The sequence below is a fragment of the Calliphora vicina genome, chromosome 2, assembly GCF_958450345.1.
Source record: "Calliphora vicina chromosome 2, idCalVici1.1, whole genome shotgun sequence".
NCBI classification, from domain to species: Eukaryota; Metazoa; Arthropoda; class Insecta; order Diptera; family Calliphoridae; genus Calliphora; species Calliphora vicina.
The window spans coordinates 142,728,198-142,749,841 of record NC_088781.1 but is presented as its reverse complement, the minus strand read 5'-3'; positions in this window follow the sequence as shown (position 1 = coordinate 142,749,841).

Genomic DNA, 21,644 nt, shown 5'->3' with positions numbered 1-21,644 from the left:
ACAACCATATTTATGATGAATCATCATATCATATGTTGTTCTCAGATTATGATATCCATAGGCCGAGAGCAACATAATATGTTAAGCCCTTCATCATAAAAATGGTTGTCGCAAACATATACTTGTTTAGTGTAACCTTATATACGATTGATACACTCATCTGCATCGTAAATTAACCATATTATGGTTACCACAATCATATAAATAGTTACTGTGGCTATAATATTGTTAAAAAACTTGTAAAATGTTGAAATGGTTACAGTAAACATACGTGCAAACAGGATCCAACACCACTGCTGGTCGTGGGGCCATTGTAACCTTGTCGTTCACGAGGAACCAATAGGTTACAGAATTGGGCGACTTATTAGGACTGGTGGAACAGAATATTAGCATATTCTCAGCCCAAGCTAATAGTATTCCGAACTGCAGGGTAGTTATAGTAGACCTTCATAACATCATCTACAAATTTACACATATTTATACGTCATTGTTGTTGTTATTATTGCTAATATCGTTTGCGTATAGTATACCGTCGAATGTGTATGTATGAAGTGTGTTTGTTTGAGTATTAGTGGCAGCTGTATTAGTCTAAAAACAGTTAGAATGTATGAGTGTTTCTGTATGTCGATGGCCGTTTGTTTTGTCTACTGTGTGCTCCTAGAGTACAACAATAGTGTATTACAGAATCGTGTTGTTGATTTTTGTTGTTGTTCAATTCCCTTTTTTTACTCTACCGGATATCCCTTTACAGTTAAAAAAATGGCATAAACACACAAACACTTTCACACAAACATACTGTGTAGTCTGACAATATGATGGCTAATGTAAAATTTCTGGGAAAAAAACAACAACAAAATTGAAAAAGAGGAAAAGAGAAAGAGAATAAAAATTGGCTGCCAGCATGTTGACGCGTACGTTTTCCGGCGTAATCACGATTAAAGTGTCAACAGAATACTAATTAGATTGCTGTTTGTTACCGAGTCTCACACAGAGCGGACTAGAGAGTGTAAATGGTCTAGTAAGAGAGCAGAATGCTACACAGTTTTAGCTGTGGATTTAGAGCCAACATTTTTTTATTTTTTATTTGTTAGTGTACGCAAAAATGGTTTGTTTATACAAGTGATTTTAACAAAAACTCATTCTTGTTGAATGTTGCCTCGTTCGTATTGTTACACTTACACAAACACCCACAAATATAGTATATAAAAGCCTAAGAGTGTGTCTGTGTGTGAACAAAGTTTGAAACATGCTGTCAAAGTTGACTTTTTGATTTAAAGTTTTATTTTTTTCTTTATCCTTTATATACATACACATAGCTATATGTGGGTGTATGTATGTATTTTGCTGTGTTCCTGGTTTAAACATAATGCAATGATTTTTAAAGGCAAAGGAGCAATTCAACTGTTCATTGATTGCATTGTAAACTTATTTGCTTTAACATTTAATTTTTGTTCAATTTACAATTTTTAGAAGTTAATCTTATTGTGCAAACGTATCATAAATTTTACAGGAGACACAAAAAATGTTTTCAAAACATTTGTTTTCAAATCTGTTCATGCAGTTCTATTTCGTATTTGGTATAAGGAAAAATAAGCTCAGTTTAGAGGAACTTGGCACATTTTCTATTAATTATTTTGTATTTTTAGTGAACTATGCACACTTTCTTATAACATTTTATTACTTTTATAGTTTTAAGTCTGGTGTTTTATCCAAAGTCTATATTGTCACTAAAAATGTTCTCAAAATGCAATGCAGGAATGGTTTTGATTTCAGTAGTCGAGGGGATAATAAATTTCAAAATGATCTAATATTAACTTAAACAATTTATAATTTTGTTTCAAATAATAATAATTAAATATATTAACTTTTAACAAAAATAGTAGAAGCAAGTAATTTATAAAGCATTAAAAAATAAATTGAATTTATTTACGTTTTTTTTTTGTTAAAATTATGTCTTAAAATTTGTTGAAACAATGCTAGTCTCTATGCACAAATATGACTAATTTTGTAGTTCGAATAAAATGAAATTAATTTATGTAATTTTTTTTTTAAATTTGTTTTATACATATAACACTATACAACAAAATTAATTTTTTTCCAAAATTACAAAGTCCGACCAATAAATTTTGATAGAGGAGACAAAAAAAAAGACACGTGTATCGGCGTTTTGAAAGTTTACATATTAATTTCATTTGAGAGGAGGTTAAAGTTTCCCATCTCTGGCACATTCTTATTGTTAATCGGCATAAGAAACCATGTGAGCCTTACATTTTAGGTTTATAATGTGATCAGCAAGTTTATGTTAAATGTTACGGAGAACATTTTTGTAGAATATGTTAATCTTCTAAATCCTCAAAGCATGTGTCTTTTTTGTCCTTCTTTTAAAAAAGAGCAAAAAACACCATTAAAATAGGGTATTAAGGGGATAAAATGTTTCGCAAAAATATTATCCTTGAAATTTTACTATAAGTCCGTGAATACACCAAAGCGGAAAATTTAACTAGAAAGTCAGAAATAAGAAATAACAAAGAAGAGCCTAGGGTTAATTTCCCATTTATTAAGAATTTTATTTTAAAATACCCCAAAAATTAAGCATGAAAAAAAATTTAACCAAAAATCACTAATATCTCTATTATTTTACCTTCAATAGTAAATTTGGATAGGAAGTATTCATTAATTACATTTTTTGAGCTCTATGCAATTCCACTTCATTATCATACAATGTTCAGCATATTTCAGCGATAAGCGAATGAATGCTTTTGAATTTATAGCGTTCTTCAATGGTTGCGCATGTATGATAAAATTTTTGACCAAAATTCAACAAACATTTATTTATTAATTTCCATATGGATTACTTTGAGATCCAGTTGTCACCTGAATTTGATGAGCATTCATCAGACATGCGCACCTAGAATTGCCTAGAGCTAATAAAATGTAATTAATGAATACATCTTACCCAAATTAGCTATAAAAGTTAAAATAATAGAGATATTAGTGATGTTTAGTTAAATTTTAACTATTTTTCTCTCATACTAAAATTTTGGGGTACTTTGAAATAATCTATCTTCTATATAAATAAAAATCAAATGTCGTTCGTTGGTAATTGCATCAGTAGAGAATACCCGGACCGATTTAGAAAATTTTTTTCTAAAATGTTGGTCATAGCCCAACTTTGGTTACATCGATTAGGCTAATTTTTTGTTTAAATGATCATAGTAATCAAATTTAAGTTTTTACTGAAAGAAAAATCTAAAATCGCAAGATGCCTGGACCGACTTTTTTTTTAATGTTCTCAATACATAGCCCGCAAAAGTTTTCACATAAATAAAAATTGTCCACTTCCACTAATATGCTCACTTCTTAAATACATCTGTAAAATACATCGTTCTGTGATCAATCATATTTCAGACCAAAATTCGATTACTTATATAAAAACTCACAATAGCTTAAATCGATAATAAGCCAATAAGCGTTTAATCAAGAAAAGAAGTTCGATCTGTGACCACACATATTTCTTAACAAAAATCGATTTTTTACATAAAAACTCAAAATAACTAAATTCGCTAACAACTTGGCCAATAAAATTTTAGTAAAGAAAAAGAGCTTTAAATGTGATCACTCAATTTCTGACCAAGATTCGATTTTTTATATAAAAACTCAAAATATCTAAATTTGCTAATAACTTGGCCAATAAGCGTTTAATCAAGAAAAGGAGCTCGATGTGTGATCACTCATATTTCTGACCAAAAATCGATTTTTTATATAAAAACTCAAAATATCTAAATTCGCTAATAACTTGGCCAATAAGCGTTTAATTAGGAAAAAGAGCTCGATTTGTATCACTCATATATCTAAAACTCAAAATATCTAAATTCGTTAATACCTTGGCCAATAAGCGTTAATAAAGAAAAGGAGATCGATTTGTGATCACTCATATTACTGACCAAAAATCGATGTTTTTATATAAAAACATAAAATATCTAAATTTACTAATAACTTGGCCAATAAGCGTTTAATCAAGAAAAAGAGCTCGATCTATGATCACTCATATTTCTGACCAAAAATCTATAAAAACTCAAAATTTCTAAATTCGCTAATAACTTGGCCTATAAGCGTTGAATCAAGAAAAGGACCTCGATCTGTGATCACTCATATTTCTGACCAAAAACCGATTTTTGATATAAAAACTCAAAATATCTATATTCGCTAATAACTTGGCCAATAAGCGTTTAATCAAGAAAAGGACCTCGATCGGTGGTCACTCATATTTCTGACCAAAAACCGATTTTTGATATAAAAACTCAAAAGATCTATATTCGCTAATAACTTGGCCAATAAGCGTTTAATCAATAAAAGGACCTCGATCTGTGATCACTCATATTTCTGATAAATTCGCTTATAACTTGGCCAATAAGCGTTTAATCAAGAATAAGAGCTCCGTCTATGATCACTCATATTTCTGATCAAAGTTCGATTTTTTTTTTATATAAAAACTCAAAATATCTAATTTCATTAATACCTTCAAGAAAAATAAAGAAAAAGACCTCGATCTGTGATCACTCATATTTCTGACCAAAAATCGATTTTTTATAGAAAAACTCACAATATCTAAAATCGCTAATAACATGGCCAATAAGTGTTGAATCAAGAAAAGGAGCTCGATCTGTGATCACTCATTTTTCAGACCAAAATTCGATTATTTGTATAAAAACTCAAAATATGTACATTGATTTACATGCAAATTTTTGACAACAAACTTATTTTCTTTATCTCTCAGTAGAGCTTCTTTGTATAGTTTATTCTATGTCCGATATGAATAAAAATTATCATTCAATAATACGTTTTGAAATCCGTTAGAGAACTGCCTAATACCAACTTTAAAATTTACACTTTTGACAGTTCAATACCAATTTTTTATGTTTCGATTTTTTTAAATAGAGTTTATTCGCTATGTATTCCAGAATAACATAGTACTGGCACATTTACTTAACTTTGTAAATTCTGTGGACTATATTAACATTATTGTAACTGTTTTGCTTTAAATGATGTTTCATAATTCGCTGATACGTGATTTCCTCAACTTTCTCCTGCACTTGATACTTTCAAAAAATTATTATTCTTCCAAGTGAAAACTTAAACTAGAATAAATGTTTCTTTGGAGAAAAGACAAAGAAAAACTGTTTAAAATAAAGAAACTATTGATTTTCTTAACTAACACCTAAGCCTGTCAGACAGTAGTAATATACACAGACAGACGAATGTACATAAAATACATCATAAAACCAAAATAAAAACATACATACAGATATTTTTTTATAATAACAATATACAATTTTATTTCATAATAAGGAGAAAACAAATACATGTTATGTTAAGCTAGTAAAGCTTAAGTTTTAGTCAACATGTTAGTAAAACATATTGTTGGATACGTTTTCGTTTTTGTTTTATTTTAACTAACAACCGACACAAACATTATACTATGTCCCCCAAAAAAATACAAGAAATGCAATAATAAAAACAACATATGTATGTACTAAGCGAAAACATACATTCAAAATAGTAACGAGGGATACTTTTTAAATAATTAAAGATACATTCTATAAAAAATTGTATGTCTTCTTTAATAAACTCTCACATTATTGTCGATTCAGCTGAGAGCAGTCCAGATCATGCAACATTTTATCGCAATTAAAATGTATGCAAACGTTTCACGAAAAAATTGTCTCCAGACTCTCAGATTGTGGTAACCAAACTTTCATTCCCAATATATGGTTGCTGTCAGCCATTATATGGTTGCTGTCAGCCATTATATGGTTGCTGTCAGCCATTATATGGTTGCTGTCAACCATTATATTGTTGCTGTCAACCATTATATGGTTGCTGTCAACCATTATATGGTTGCTGTCAACCACTATATGGTTGCTGTCAACCACTATATGGTTGCTGTCAACCATAATATGGTTGCTGTCAACCATAATATGGTTGCTGTCAACCATAATATGGTTGCTGTCAACCATAATATAGTAGCTGTCAACCATAATATGGTTGCTGTCAACCATAATATGGTTGCTGTCAACCATAATATGGTTGCTGTCAACCATAATATGGTTGCTGTCAACCATAATATGGTTGCTGTCAACCATAATATGGTTGCTGTCAACCATAATATGGTTGCTGTCAACCATAATATGGTTGCTGTCAACCATAATATGGTTGCTGTCAACCATAATATGGTTGCTGTCAACCATAATATGGTTGCTGTCAACCATAATATGGTTGCTGTCAACCATAATATGGTTGCTGTCAACCATAATATGGTTGCTGTCAACCATAATATGGTTGCTGTCAACCATAATATGGTTGCTGTCAACCATAATATGGTTGCTGTCAACCACTATATGGTTGCTGTCAACCATAATATGGTTGCTGTCAACCATAATATGGTTGCTGTCAACCATAATATGGTTGCTGTCAACCATAATATGGTTGCTGCTTCCATAATATGGTTGCTGCTTCCATAATATGGTTGCTGTCAACCATTATATGGTTGCTGTCAACCATTATATGGTTGCTGTCAACCATTATATGGTTGCTGTCAACCATTATATGGTTGCTGTCAACCATTATATGGTTGCTGTCAACCATTATATGGTTGCTGTCAACCATTATATGGTTGCTGTCAACCATTATATGGTTGCTGTCAACCATTATATGGTTGCTGTCAACCATTATATGGTTGCTGTCAATCATTACATGGTTGCTGTCAATCATTACATGGTTGCTGTCAACCATTATATGGTTGCTGTCAGCCATTATATGGTAGCTGTCATCCATTATATGGTTGCTGTCAGCCATTATATGGTTGCTGTCAGCCATTATATGGTTGCTGTCAACCATTATATGGTTGCTGTCAGCCATTATATGGTTGCTGTCAACCATTATATGGTTGCTGTCAACCATTATATGGTTGCTGTCAGCCAGTATATGGTTGCTGTCAACCATAATATAGTTGCTGTCAGCCACTATATGGTTGCTGTCAACCATAATATGGTTGCTGTCAACATATTATGGTTGACAACCATATTATGGTTGACAGCAACCATATTATGGTTGACAGCAACCATATTATGGTTGCTGTCAACCATAATATGGTTGCTGACAACCATAATATGGTTGCTGTCAACCATAATATGGTTGCTGTCAACCATAATATGGTTGCTGTCAACCATAATATGGTTGCTGTCAACCATAATATGGTTGCTGTCAACCATAATATGGTTGCTGTCAACCATAATATGGTTGCTGTCAACCATAATCTGGTTGCTGTCAACCATAATATGGTTGCTGTCAGCCATTATATGGTTGCTGTCAGCCATTATATGGTTGCTGTCAGCCATTATATGGTTGCTGTCAACCATTATATGGTTGCTGTCAGCCATTATATGGTTGCTGTCAACCATTATATGGTTGCTGTCAAAAATTATATGGTTGCTATCAACCATTATATGGTTGCTGTCAACCATTATATGGTTGCTGTCAGCCATTATATGGTTGCTGTCAGCCATTATATGGTTGCTGTCAGCCATTATATGGTTGCTGTCAATCATTATATGGTTTTGCTTTCACAAAAATGTCTATCATTTGTTGATAGGAAATATTAGTCCTGTCTCAAGAAGATTAATCAACAGGACAGGACAGTCGTTTATAATTGATTTGTAGACACAGTGATTTAAGGAATTTTACCTAATTATAAATCAAACCACCTACCACCGAAGTACAAGTGCTATACTGCTATAATATATAAAAACATATTAAAACTGTATTGTCTATACTACTTAAGGCCATATAAATGGTTTTGTGTATTATTTTTTTCTGCTCAAAATAAAGACTCTAAATAAGTATAATACTCACAGATATGTTATCGATTGTTTTGATACAACTTTTTTTCTCGGAATTTTATTTTGCTTTAGTCGTTGTGTGCTTTAGTTAACAAATGCTTGGAATCACTTATATACACTTTTACCACAAGAAGAAAAGGATTTCATTTAATCTTCCGTTCCTCTTTCATAAGCTTCTTAAAGTTTTTTTCCATTTATTTTCAGTTTTTTTTTTATTTTTAGATAAAACTATATATGTATATCTGAGTATGGTCTATAAATGTGTGCGTGTTAGTATGCATGTGTATGTCTATGTCTATGTTGTTATTGTTATTATTGTTATTCTATTTCTTTAGTGTATAATTGTTTAGTATCCTAAATACTTTATATTGTCCTGTTTTTATGTTTTATGTGTAGCCAGCCATCTTCGTTTACCAAAATAGACATACAGATGCATACATACACATTAAATACAAATTAATTCATTGGGTCCTTATCTTGATGCCATGTTCTAATTTGTTCGTGTATGTGAGCGTGTGCGTGTGTTAAGGATAATTTTGTATGAGTGTGCAACTTTTATGTTCGAAGCTTTGTTCTTAGTTTGGATTTGTTATCAAAATGTTAAAATCTTTACTTCAACACTATTGTTGTGTTTTCAGCTTTAATTTAGAGCAGCTTTTTGTAATTTTTTGCGCCAATCCCAATTTGTTTTGGAGATTTGTTACAAGTTGATAAAGTTTTTATTGAATTATTAATATTTGGCAATGAAAACAAAAGTTTTACTTATACTTTTATTCTATAATAAATAAGGAAAGGTAACTGATAATTCAAATTGAAATATATCAAAAGTATTGGGTTTTAAATTTATATGAGTAAATTATAAAAAAAAATTCTTTAAAATATGAGCTGATGAACTTGGATGCTAGTGCTCAAAAAAATATTTTACTTTATAATACATAATTGTATTATTATGTAGTTACTAAATAAATAATAAACATTTTTCTGATATACTTATATTTCACTTCATTAATATTGTTCGCTTATCTTCGACAATACTGCGATATATCAATGTTTTCGAATACTGCAAATCAATTTCTTGTCTGAACTTAAACTTACTTAGAAAAATGACAAATATTTTCATCTGAAGTAAGGAAAGTTGTTATGAAAGTCTATTTTATTGGTTAAGATCAATACTTGGATTGTATTTATTAAAATTGTTTCAAATACGAACGATTTTCAGATCAAGAACTTATTTTATTGATTTTTCTACACTTCCATAAAGTAACATTATTTATCAAATAAGTAAAAATATTATAATAAATACTATAGCAGTCAATATAGTATTGGAAAACATGTTCAATTGGCTGATTTGAATTAATTTTATTTATTCATTTCCAAATAACATTAAGTAATTAGTACAATTAGCTAGCAATCATTGGCAATAATGCTGCTTATTTTTTTTTTAATTACAAAACTTCTAAATCATGTGCTTATGAATTTATTTTTAAGTAGTCCATGTTAGAACTGAAGTTTTTAGGAGCATTATACTTGGTTTGTAATATATCAGGATATATTTTGGATATTTTTTCCTTATTTGTTCATATAAATGGGAGATTACAAAAGAATATCAAAAGCCTAGCAACCAAACATGCTAAATCTTGTTTTAATAATAAGTTTATTCTTACCTTTTTTAGGAGATATTGGATAATTTTGAAACAAAGAAAAAAGAATTAAGAAAGTGTGCCAATTCCAATGAAAAATACAAAATATGTAAGTGGAAATGTGCTAAGTTCAAAAATATACTTATTAATTGCCAATAAATTTTTTCTAAAGTATGATTATTTATTATTATTATTCCTATTCGGAAGGACATTTTTTGGGGGCTACGTAAAATAATGGAACGATTTCAGTAATCTTCGTTGGGCTGAAGAAATTCTGACCTGCACTTTGCGCAAAAGGTTTAAATGGGCAACCAGTCTAACGGACGGACGGACATTGTTTAATACATTTGTGATTCTAAGTCGATCAGTATATTTTAAGGTGGGTGTTAGACTAATATTTTTGAGTGTTATAAACATCGGCACAAATGCATAATATACTCCCCTTTATGGTGGTGTAAGCTACAAATACAAGGGAAATATTTGGGAAGTGAAGGATTAGTTCAGAAAAATTAATTTTATTACAAATTAATGTACTTATTCCAAATAATATATAATTCTTATTATATTCTTTCACTGAAGATTGTAATTTATAACACTTGTACATAAGTATAATTCTCTCACTTTAGTAATGACCACACATTATTTACTTAATCTTACTTTATCATTCCTCAATTCGTGAAGTAGATTTTAATGATTTACTTTATTCGAAGTAATTGTTGATAAAGGATTAGTTTAATTATTTAAATTAATCACATTTTTTTAAAGAAGATTAAATAAATATTGAGAAAAAAAGATGTAAAATCAATTACATTTGTTTACATTTTAGACAATGTATCCATGTTAAGAGTATGAGGGATAAAAATAAAACAAATAATATGACACAAAAAACTCAATAATCCATTTTAATAGTATTTTTTATTTATTTATGTCCAACACCAGTAAAATTTTGCCACTTTCGTTTTTTTAGCAACAGAGAAAAATGTGCGTAAATCTTAACAACTTGTTTTACAAATATTAACATTCTTGGCACACAGTGGATATTTTTTATAGCTGGTTATTGTTTATTTCTTATTGTTTTTTTATATTACTTTGTACACCCTACAACATTAAATGAAGCTAATACCTTTTGTTTGTCTAACAGCACAGAAAATAAAAGCTCACATCTATCTGCTAATCATGTCTGGTCATTCAGTACTGATTCCATGTAGTAATAACATGTCGTTTTTATTTTTGTTATGTGTAAAGAACATTTCAGTTTCGTATTGATGGCATAAAACAGTTTCTTGTTTTTTGCATTGTTATTGCTGTAAATCACTTCAAAACTAATTGGTTTCCGATTTCTTTTTAACAAGAAATAAACATTTGCAACATTGAAATAATTTACCCTACTATTCCTACAGTAGAATGGAGAAACGAATAAACAAACAAACAGACAGAACTGAACTGAGCAAAAATAACAATAATTCGTAGATTTAGCTCTTGAGGATATTGGATAAAGTACTATAACAAATCAAACAGCAGCAAATAATCTTTGGAATGTCCTGCTGTGACCATTTGCTTTATATATTTTCTCTGCTTCTTGGGATAATTCTTTCTAATTTTTTTCTCATCTCTGCCAATACACAACAAATTTGTTACAGAGGTTTTTCCTGCTTGAAGTGTTACAAAACTTTTTTGTTATATTTATTCCCATTTTTTTCTGCTTCTGAGGTTATAATTTTCCTATGGGTAGTTTAATTAAGCACATAAATTAGAATATTTGAAGAAAGAGACCAGGGTTCAATAAAGTTGTAATTGTTAGAGAGGGGAGCAAAAAATATTTCTAATCAATTTAACAAATGGTTTTATACAAACAACAGTGGCAGCAGTATTGGAAAGAAAAATTTTGATTGTTACAGAAAATCTGAAAAAAAAAAATAAAAAATAATTTGTACAAAACAATAAATTTTATTTACAGAAATAAGAAAACCATTTTGAATGTAAAGCTGAAATAATGTCACTGGGTTGAATTGTAAATATTAGTTTAAGGGGGAATATTATATTAAATAAAAAATTAAAAAACAGTTACTATCGTGAAAAACAAATTGAATGTAGTTTTAGATTATTAGTGAATTTGCGAAATTTAATAGCTATTATGTAATTAGTTCTTCGATCGTTAACAGCGAAAAAAATCTTAATTGCTACAATGATTGTCTTCATTTCTCCTTAGACCCATGAAATTTTGATGGATATTGTAAATGATCCTAATTATATGGACTATATTTTTTTTTGTTTAATTTTGTTTGTTGGTATGGCTCGATATATATTTTATAGTAAAGAATTTCTCTTACTTTTACATGTTCTTGATTTATTATCAAATGAAATGTGTAATAATAATTATTATTTCTAAAATTTATGACTCAATAATGGACCTTTTCCTAAAATATTATAAAATCATGATAATAATATAAACCTCAACACATTAAATAATTTATTAAAGACTTAAATCATTTTTTTTTAACGCATAATTTTTATTGTAATTTTCTTTATAGAAATATATATATAATAAAACAAAATAAAAAAATATAAAAAATACAACCATAAACCAAAGACAGCAGCAACATTATTAATTTAAGAAGTAGAACAAAAACGTACCACAGAAAGGGAAAGTGTAATGAAAAAACCCCATCAAGCATTTAGTTAAAACCATTTATCAAAATATTTTTTTTGTTTTTTTTTTTTATAAACGACTTTAATACACCTGTATGGGGTACAATGAAGACCATTTTTTAAAATGGAGCCAACATACAGAAAAAAGTATGTAAAATAAAAAACGTTAAAAATAATTACATAAAACAACAGGTGGTTGTTTTGCCGCAGCTATAGACACAAACCCAATGAGAAGCTGGTAAAGCAGCTTCATTGTTTCGAAACGTAGCATTGGGCTTTAAAAATAATGGCCATAAAGTAGCTGCTCTACACAGCAGATAATAATGCAGTGTGTTGAAACATTATTATTATAAAATATAAAACATAAAATAAATCACAAGTTAATAGAGAGCGAGAGAGCCGTAAGGAAACTTTATATGAAATGTACGAGGTGGTAAAGAAAATCTTATTGTATTTAAAGTCTAAAGTTATTCAAATTTCTATAATAAATAAATGTTAGGCAATGTATACGAAAATATTACATATACAGACACAAAAATGGTATGTTTATGTATTTTGTGTAACATTAGTTTTAAAATTTATATTGGATATGCATATGTATATTGTTGACAGAAATTAGAAAACACCTAATTAAATTTATCTTTTTGCTGAAAATGTATGAATCAAACTTCTAGACTTTTGCTGGGATAGGAACAATTTTATGCCAAAAAATCGATTTGGATTAGATGGGCAGTGGGCGTGGAAGATTTTGATGAAATTTTAGTATTTTCTTAATTTAGTTCATATAATTCTCAATGCCAAATGTCAAAAAAGTTTTTGATTTCGGTAAAAAAATATTAAAATTTTTTCTTTAAATATTTTTTTTTTCGAAAGATTGAAGAAATAGCTATCTAAAATACTTGGGACACATTTTGCTAGGAACAATCAGTTACATGGATAATGAAAAACACATGTTTGGCCAAAATGTCAAATTTTGAACCCCTCTAACTCAGAGAGTTCTTGACCGTCTTGTTGAAATTTTGTGTCTAAATTACTATCTAATAGGTCTAACCTTGGTGCAAATTTCATGCCGATCGGAAGACATCGATTTTAAGAATTGAACCAACATCTAATCCACCATAAATATTTATAATGTTATTTATTTATAATGTCTTAATTAACATCTTTAATAAGTTTTACAATATGGTCACTGAAAAAATTATTTGGAGTAAAATAATCATCTGATCAATATAAATTTTGATAAAACATAAATCTTATATATTTTGGATAACAATACGATCTGTTTCCAACAGCGATTTTTTAAATTTATATTGAAATTGACTACAGCTTAAATAGTTTATTCCAACATTGTTTTAAATTAGTTATAGCAAAACATTGACAAATTTTATTCGAATATAGGTAATAAAACTATAATAGTTATCTTTATAAAGATAAAATTGTTATGTTTAAATAAATATATTTATTTTATAAGAAACAAAAAACAAAATCGTAAATTTTAATAATTTATGCTTAAAACGTATAAATAAATGTAAATAAGAAATATTTACATACTACATAGATCTATATACGTATATGTAAACTTGCAAATTTCATTTTACTACCAGTTCATCAAATTTTATTACCAACCATTAATAATACTTTGTTTTAACATAAAGATACAAATAGTTATTGAAAGAGAGCGATGAAAAAATAAAAAATAAATACATATACAACCGAATCAAAGACCACAGCATTAAAGCATTAACCCATTGTTTACGCCAAGAATAACAGTTAACGATTTTACTTCTATTCCCTGTAGTTCCCATTTTCGTTAACATACCAGTAAATGTATGTCAAAGTTTTAGAAATGTCGTAAATATTTATTTCGGATAGACATCGATCACCCGACTTTCAGTTAAGAACCCATTACATAGAACCGATGGTTATATTAGTTTTACAAAATGTTACAAAAAAATCAAGTGGAGAATATTTGACAAATGGTGGAAAATATTTATTAAAATTAAACATTGAGACTTTATTAACAGAATTAAAGGGTTAACTTCTGCAAACATAAGGTATTACATGCAATTTGTATTTATTGAGTTTTTGCAATTTTTTTTCTGTTACTTTGAGAGTGTTTAAATAAATGACGTTTAATGTCAATATGAACTATTAATGATGAAATATTAATTCGAAAAAAACATTACATGATAAATATCAATAAATCTTATTTCGTTGGATACAGGAATTTGTATTTCACTCACAAAAAGACTTCATTTGAAAATTTCAGAATTTTTCTTAAAACTGCTGTTTTACTTAATGTTGTAAAAATCATAGAGTTAATGCACATAGATGCGATAACGAGAGGAAAGTTTCTAAGTCTGCTGGCAAAAACCTAACACATTCCATAACAAATTACTTGTTAATAAATTTTGTTGTTTTATCAGTAATATGATATGTGAGTGATTACTTGTTGTTCATACCCACCTTCGACTCTTGCTGTTACCTACTACCTATATTGTAAATCGTTTGCAGTTTTTTAATTTTATCCAAAAATGAGTTCCTAGAAATGTTTGAATTTTTTTTTTTGCTTTTAATATGTCGCCTTATTCTTCTCTTTTCAATGTCCTTTTAATGGTTTAACATTACATTTTAATTACTTGTGCTTGTATGCAGAGTATATGGATAAAATTCTTATTTTTGCATTTCTTTTACTTTTTTCTTGTATTGTGTTCAATTTAAAATTGGCATTTACTACAGCATGCACCCATATTTCCAATTTAAGTGTCTTTTATCTTTGAAAACTTCAACAAAGTAATGGAAATAAGAGGGGATTCAGCTATGTAGGATTACAGCTGTGAAAATTAAATGAAAATTGGGTTTTTGTATGTATTTGACTTTTTATATTTATCTCTTACGAGTAATGCAAAAAATACACAGAAAAACATGACGAAAACTTTATTTTTTTAATAAGATTTTTCTTTTAACAATATTTTGTACAACAAGTAAATTTTCAAGTTAATTAAATAAATAGTTTTTAAACTAACTTGCTAAACAAAAATAGACAATATAAATAAGGAACTTAGTGCTATAAATTGATAAGCACCAAATCAGATAAATTAAATAAAACAACCTAATAGTTTAAACATTTTGATTTATTGATTTATACTTATACATCTAAAAATATATATGTATTTATGTTTATTTAATATTAATTAAAACATTAGTTTTTTAAACGCGATTTTCCAGTAGCCTTTCAAATATTTAGATTTTTATTGAGAGAAAAAACCAAAGACGGAAATAATAATGCAAGTGAATCAATTACATGTATAAAAAATACTTGGTGCAAAAATGATTTAGCAATTAAATTTTGGGTTAATAGACACTTTACAAAAATATTAATTTTTAAAACATTTTACAAAATTGTGTTAAAATGTGGAACTAAGGGATTATTTTTTTATTCGCATCATTGCGTATCAGTAATATTCTATCAGTTAATATCTAAAAATAGAAATCATACGTCTGATGTACTTGCCTTTTGTTATCGAAATAAGTAAACTATATATCAATATTATTTTACACACATTTGTCTTTTGATAAAATGTAGATGAATATTAGGTTGGGTAGATTTAGCAATCGATATTGTGCCATCTTTTTTTCGATAGCTTTTGGCATGAGGAAAAAAATTTCCACTACGACATATCAAAAAAATCTTTTCGAGGCGCCCAATTTCAGAAAGAGTAAAATTATTTTTTTTTTAAATATTATCTTAAATATTTAAACATAAAAGGTTTTTCATTATAACCTTCTTCTTCATAACAATTTTTTCAAGTCAGGTATTAAGTTTTAATTTGTGAACTTGAAGTTTTGATAGAAAATACTTTAACAAGAATCTTGACCATACATTTCTTTTATTATGTTATTGTATATATTGCATTTTTAAAATTTTTAATGAAAGTTATATTTTATTTGCAAAACTTGATTAGGGTTCACCCAAAAAATTTTCTGTTTACTTTTATAATAAAAGTATATTTCCTATTAATAGAACATTTTTCCTAAATGACTTGTTCTATCAATTAATCCAGTTAAGTTATTAAACAAATACATTTTGCAATGAAATCTTAAATTAATGTACTCTATTATATCGGTTGTCAATATTAAAATCTTTATTACCATTCGTACAAAGGGGCTACCTTATTAAATACATATGTATATGCCGTATATTTGTTTTTATAACAGAAGGTCTTATACACGTATTTGTGTCAACTCTGACATATAAATATCACCAGATGTTGATGTTACAGAAAACGTTAAATCCACAACCCACATGATTTTTTTTTTTACTTATGTTATATTAGTTTCAGAAAAACTAACTTAGATTAGGTTGGATTTTTTGAAGGGATTCTAAAAACAAGACATGTGTCAGACAACAGACATACAAAACATTTTCTGTGTTTTATTTCTACACACAAAATTCATGTGAGTAAATCTAACAAATCATATAAACAAAACTACAAATAAATTAAATAAACAAAGAAAGAAAGTTTGTCGATTTAAGCTGGTCATGTGTATGAACTTAAATGTATAGGAAACTAAAGTTTTGACCACAAAGAAAATCTCAAAGCTGAACTTAAATGCATTAATGTCAATGTCACAACTTGAAAAAAACTGTATTGTCTTTCGGTGTAACCTGTTTTTATATTTATTATGTGAATATATTGAACTCTTTATGTCATGTGAATATAGACCTATAAGCTGATTTGTAAATATTAATTTGGAAGAATTATAAAAATATTTTTTGTTAAAATTTGACTAATGTGAATATACCTTAAGGTATAACTTAAAACATAAATATTAGTGCCACAAGTATTAACGACGTTAGTGACTTAGGCTTGGAGTTCATATATTAAAATTGTCCCATTTTGAGAATATATTAAAAACTACTTAGATATTTATTAAAACTTTATTATCAGAATATATGTACATTAAAAAATTGGTTCATATACTCTTATTCACTTGAAATAGAAATTTGTTCTCATTATATGAAGAAAATGTAAATAAATGAATTTATATTTGGTAATCTTTTCAAACGTTATATGTCTCACTGGCACCAAAATACAGGTAGAAACAAAAACCCAATACAGTTCATCATCTCTTTAAGTTTCATTACAACCTTTTCTAACCTACAAAATTATTTTGCTACCAACTTAACCGCATTGATTGAAAGTGTAGGTTTCTTTGTTTGTATCAATGTTAAATTTGTTCACCTTTTCCTGCATGTCCCTCCATGTTATTGGCAAAATGAAAATTTATATGTATGTATTCATTTTACGGGTAAAAAGGTGTCTTTATGTTTTTATTTGTGTGACAACACTTAAATAAATTGCTTGTCATCAAGTTTCCGGTATCTCTTCATGTATAGAATTATACGTTTTCTATAGAATTTGTTTTAGTAGCTTAATTTGTTTGTTTTTATTTTATTTATTTTGTTGATGTTGTATGTTGTTTACAACACAATGTAATATTAATAGTTCAACACAATGTAATATTAATAATAAACGTATATATACATATGTATGTATATGAGTTTGCGTTAATATTGTTTGATGTCTGATTTGTTGGTATTGAATTGTTTAGTTTCTTATCGATTCAGTTTCAAGAGAAAAATGTACACACACGCATGTTATAGAAATATAAAAATAATTATATACAAGAAATTTATTACATTTACAGAATTTTTAACGGAAGAGGAAATTCAATTTTAAAAATTAAGTAAATTCTTACCTACACAGTATTAATAAAATTTCTTAATTATTATATTTAATAAAAAACACGCCTACTCTTCTCGTAAATATGATTTTTTTTATATAATTTTTTTAAATTTTGCAAAAATTTTTCAACTGAAACATCTTTATTTTAAAATATAAAAAAATTTCATTATGTACAATTTTAAAAAATTTATTCTGAATGAAAATAATTTGAGACAAAAATCATGTTCGATTAATAATTTTTTGAAAAAATTCATTCTACGTATTATGAATTTCTATTTACTGTATACGTATGATGAATATTTATTTAGATTCATAATTAAATAATAATTATACGCATTAGTTCCTTAGTAGTTATTAAACATATTTAATAAAAGCATACTTTCTGGCGCAAATAATGGGAAACTAATAGCATATGTTTCTAGGTTGGTTGTATATTAATTACGATTAAAAGTTGACGGTTAAATGTATAGTTATAAGTTGAATACTTGTGACCAATAATACATATTTTAGATATTCGATTTTCAGAATAATTTCAGGGTTTATATTTCGGACTAAAATATTCTAAAAGATATTAAAATTTGTCAGCTAGAAAGCAATGTAAATTCTGAATATCGACATACATACATTCTTACAGAAAATAAGAAATAGGCAAAAATGTTTATGTGTTTGAAAATATTTAATAATAAACTATAACTTACATCACCCCAGGGTATTATTCGTTTTAACAATGTCTGTCCATCTGTCCATCTATCCATATGGACTTTGTAATAAAGCGCTGGTAGAAATTTTGAAGATAGTTCGATAAAATATGGTATATGTTCATTAGAGTGCTCCAAGAAAATATAATTGCGAATTTTGACCGTCCCCCTTCTAGAATGGTTCTATGTATTGTAGAAACACGTTGTGTAAAATATTAGGATGATATGATAACGCTAACTGGTGCCGCAACGACGCTGAAGTTTTGAGGTGCATTTACAAGGGGAAGAAATGCAATTTTTCAGTTTTTGTAAAAATTTTCGCATTAAATAATTACTTTTGCAATTTAATTTAAAAGAATCGAAATGTACACGTCTAATCAGATATAAAAGACAAAAATTGGTTGAAAAATGTTAAAGTTATTAAAAAATCGCCAGGCCATTAACGTGTCTCAGGCCACTAGAACAAGAAATGTAGAAACAAAATTAACATATTTTGAGAAATATTAAAATAAAAGTACATTTTTACTTAAAATATATCCATATTTACTTGTATATGAGTTTTTGTCTTCGTAGGATACCGTTAACCTATTCGCAGGTATGACCAACAAAATTTTTTTAAATTTTTTAAAAATTTTGTTAAACAAATTTCAAAATTTGTTGAACATCACTTTGGGATTTATACGTGTACATTTCGATTCTTTTGAATTAAATTGCAAAAGTAATTATTTAATGCCAAAATTTTTACAAAAACTGAAAAATTGCATTTTTCCCCTTGTAAATGCACCTCAAAACTTCAGCGTCGTTGCGGCACCAGTTATCATCCTAATATTTTACACAACATGTTTCTACAATACATAGAACCATTCTAGAGGGGGGCGGCCTGTACCTAGAAAATTTTTTTCGTCCACACAATCTTGGAGCACTCTAATGTACATCGATCTATAGCTTTGATTAGCCTCAAATAAATATTTAAAAAATCTACAAACATACAAATGTACTTCCTGAATTGCACTTGAATACTCATTAGCTCTTTTGCTTACTGCTGTAAAACTTAGTTCATCATACACCACTTTAATACTAAATCATCTCAACATTTTGAGAAAATCGTTTCACAATTGTCTATTTCCGAATTTAATTTTAAGGCTTCTCTTATAAATATTGTTATCGAGTTAAAATTCGACAATATACAAACTCATTTATGGTCACTTCAAAACCTTTGAGAGCATTTGAATAATAAAATGTAATAGTCATGTATATAATTCTGATACATACTTAGCAAAATATTTGCACGTATTCAAAAGCTTTTCATCTACCATTCTTTATTCCTATAAAAAATTAATATAATTTATGTAAATTATGCATGTTAACCTTTCCCCAAAACCCCCATTACACATGAATGCGCATTTTTTTTTAAATCAGTGCCTAAATGGAAAATTGTTTGATGTTTTACTTACATTTTCTGTTAAGAAAAGTATATTTTTTCTTAAGATGAAAATCATATTTAAAACTTAACATAAACCATCAAAGTAAAATAAATTAATGAAAAAAACCACCGACACATAAGGTGTTTGATAAAACAGACCAATAAGATAAGTAGCAACAATCGTTGGTGTGAACGTAAACCGGCAATTAAAACTCACCAGCAAAAAATGAAGGAAATTTATTCTGGGAAAAATTAAGAAATAAGCCAAAGTGTTTTTAAGAAAAATGTAGAAAAACCCACTGACCTAAGGGGTCAAACAAAAAAAAAAATGTTTTAAACTTTTTCATGGTACAACACAGACTGTTGTTTACTATGTACGTACGTATATGCTAATAAGATAATTTATGCAAAATAACATTAAATTAAATTAAAAGCCCCCCAAGAAAAGGGATCAACAAAAAATATAAATATTTATAGTATCCATTATATTAACATTTAAATTCATTAAATATTAAACAATTCAAAAGGCAATTTAAACAAATTTTAAATTCTTCCCTTTTTAACTGAAAAACTTTTTATGAATATTATTGAGAAAAATAGACATTGAAATGTCCATACTGCCAGAAGAAACTTCAAAACTTAATTGTAATTTTTCAAAATTTCAAAGCAAATCACTTTACAATTCTTAACTGAGAAATATGTAGATAATATCAATTTTACTACTTAACTCTCCTTTATTAGACTAACTTTTATTATACTTGTTTATTACTTAGTATACTCTTAATAGTAATTCAATATAATTTATTAGTTATAGTCATACAATCCCCATTATCCTTTATCATCTTCAGACTGAGATTTTTCAAAAAGGCTACGTTAAGAAAAGTAAATAAAAGACCCATTACCCCGCTTGCATACATCATAAAAGACATAGACAATATACAGTAAATATGAAACATGTAAAGAACAGATACACACTTGTATTTTATTCTGGTTTGTATCTTTTTTTTTACTCTCCATTTATATTTTTTCACTCTCGAACTGTATTAACATCTAATAAATCTTTCATATCACGTAAACAGTTAAACTATTGTATACAACCACTAAACACGCATCACAAACAGCCTTTTTACCATCTCCACGGAAAAACAAGAAGAAACTTTTTATCTCTTTTTTGGATTCTTTTCTTTTGTTCATTTTATTTATAGAGTATTAACCATTGAACATCAATATGATAATATTGTATGATAATATTACTTTGTAAAGAAATGTCTGTCCGTCTATTTATCATTGATTTTATTTGTGTGTTTTTTCGTCATCACTGCTTGTTTTGAGTGAAATAGTCTCTATTAATTTCTTTAATATGGCCATCATGTTGAGTAGTATTTATTTTTTTTGTGAAGTATGACCACTAAAAGTCCACAAAAGAAAAGTAAGGGTATGAACAAAAAAATAATCTTGAATGACTTTTAAGTCTACACTAAAAAACTGATTCTACTTGAGAGAAATTACATACAATGTACAAAACAATTGTGGTGAAAAATATAGCAGGATTTATTTTTTTAAGAACGAGATATTTTCAGACTTCA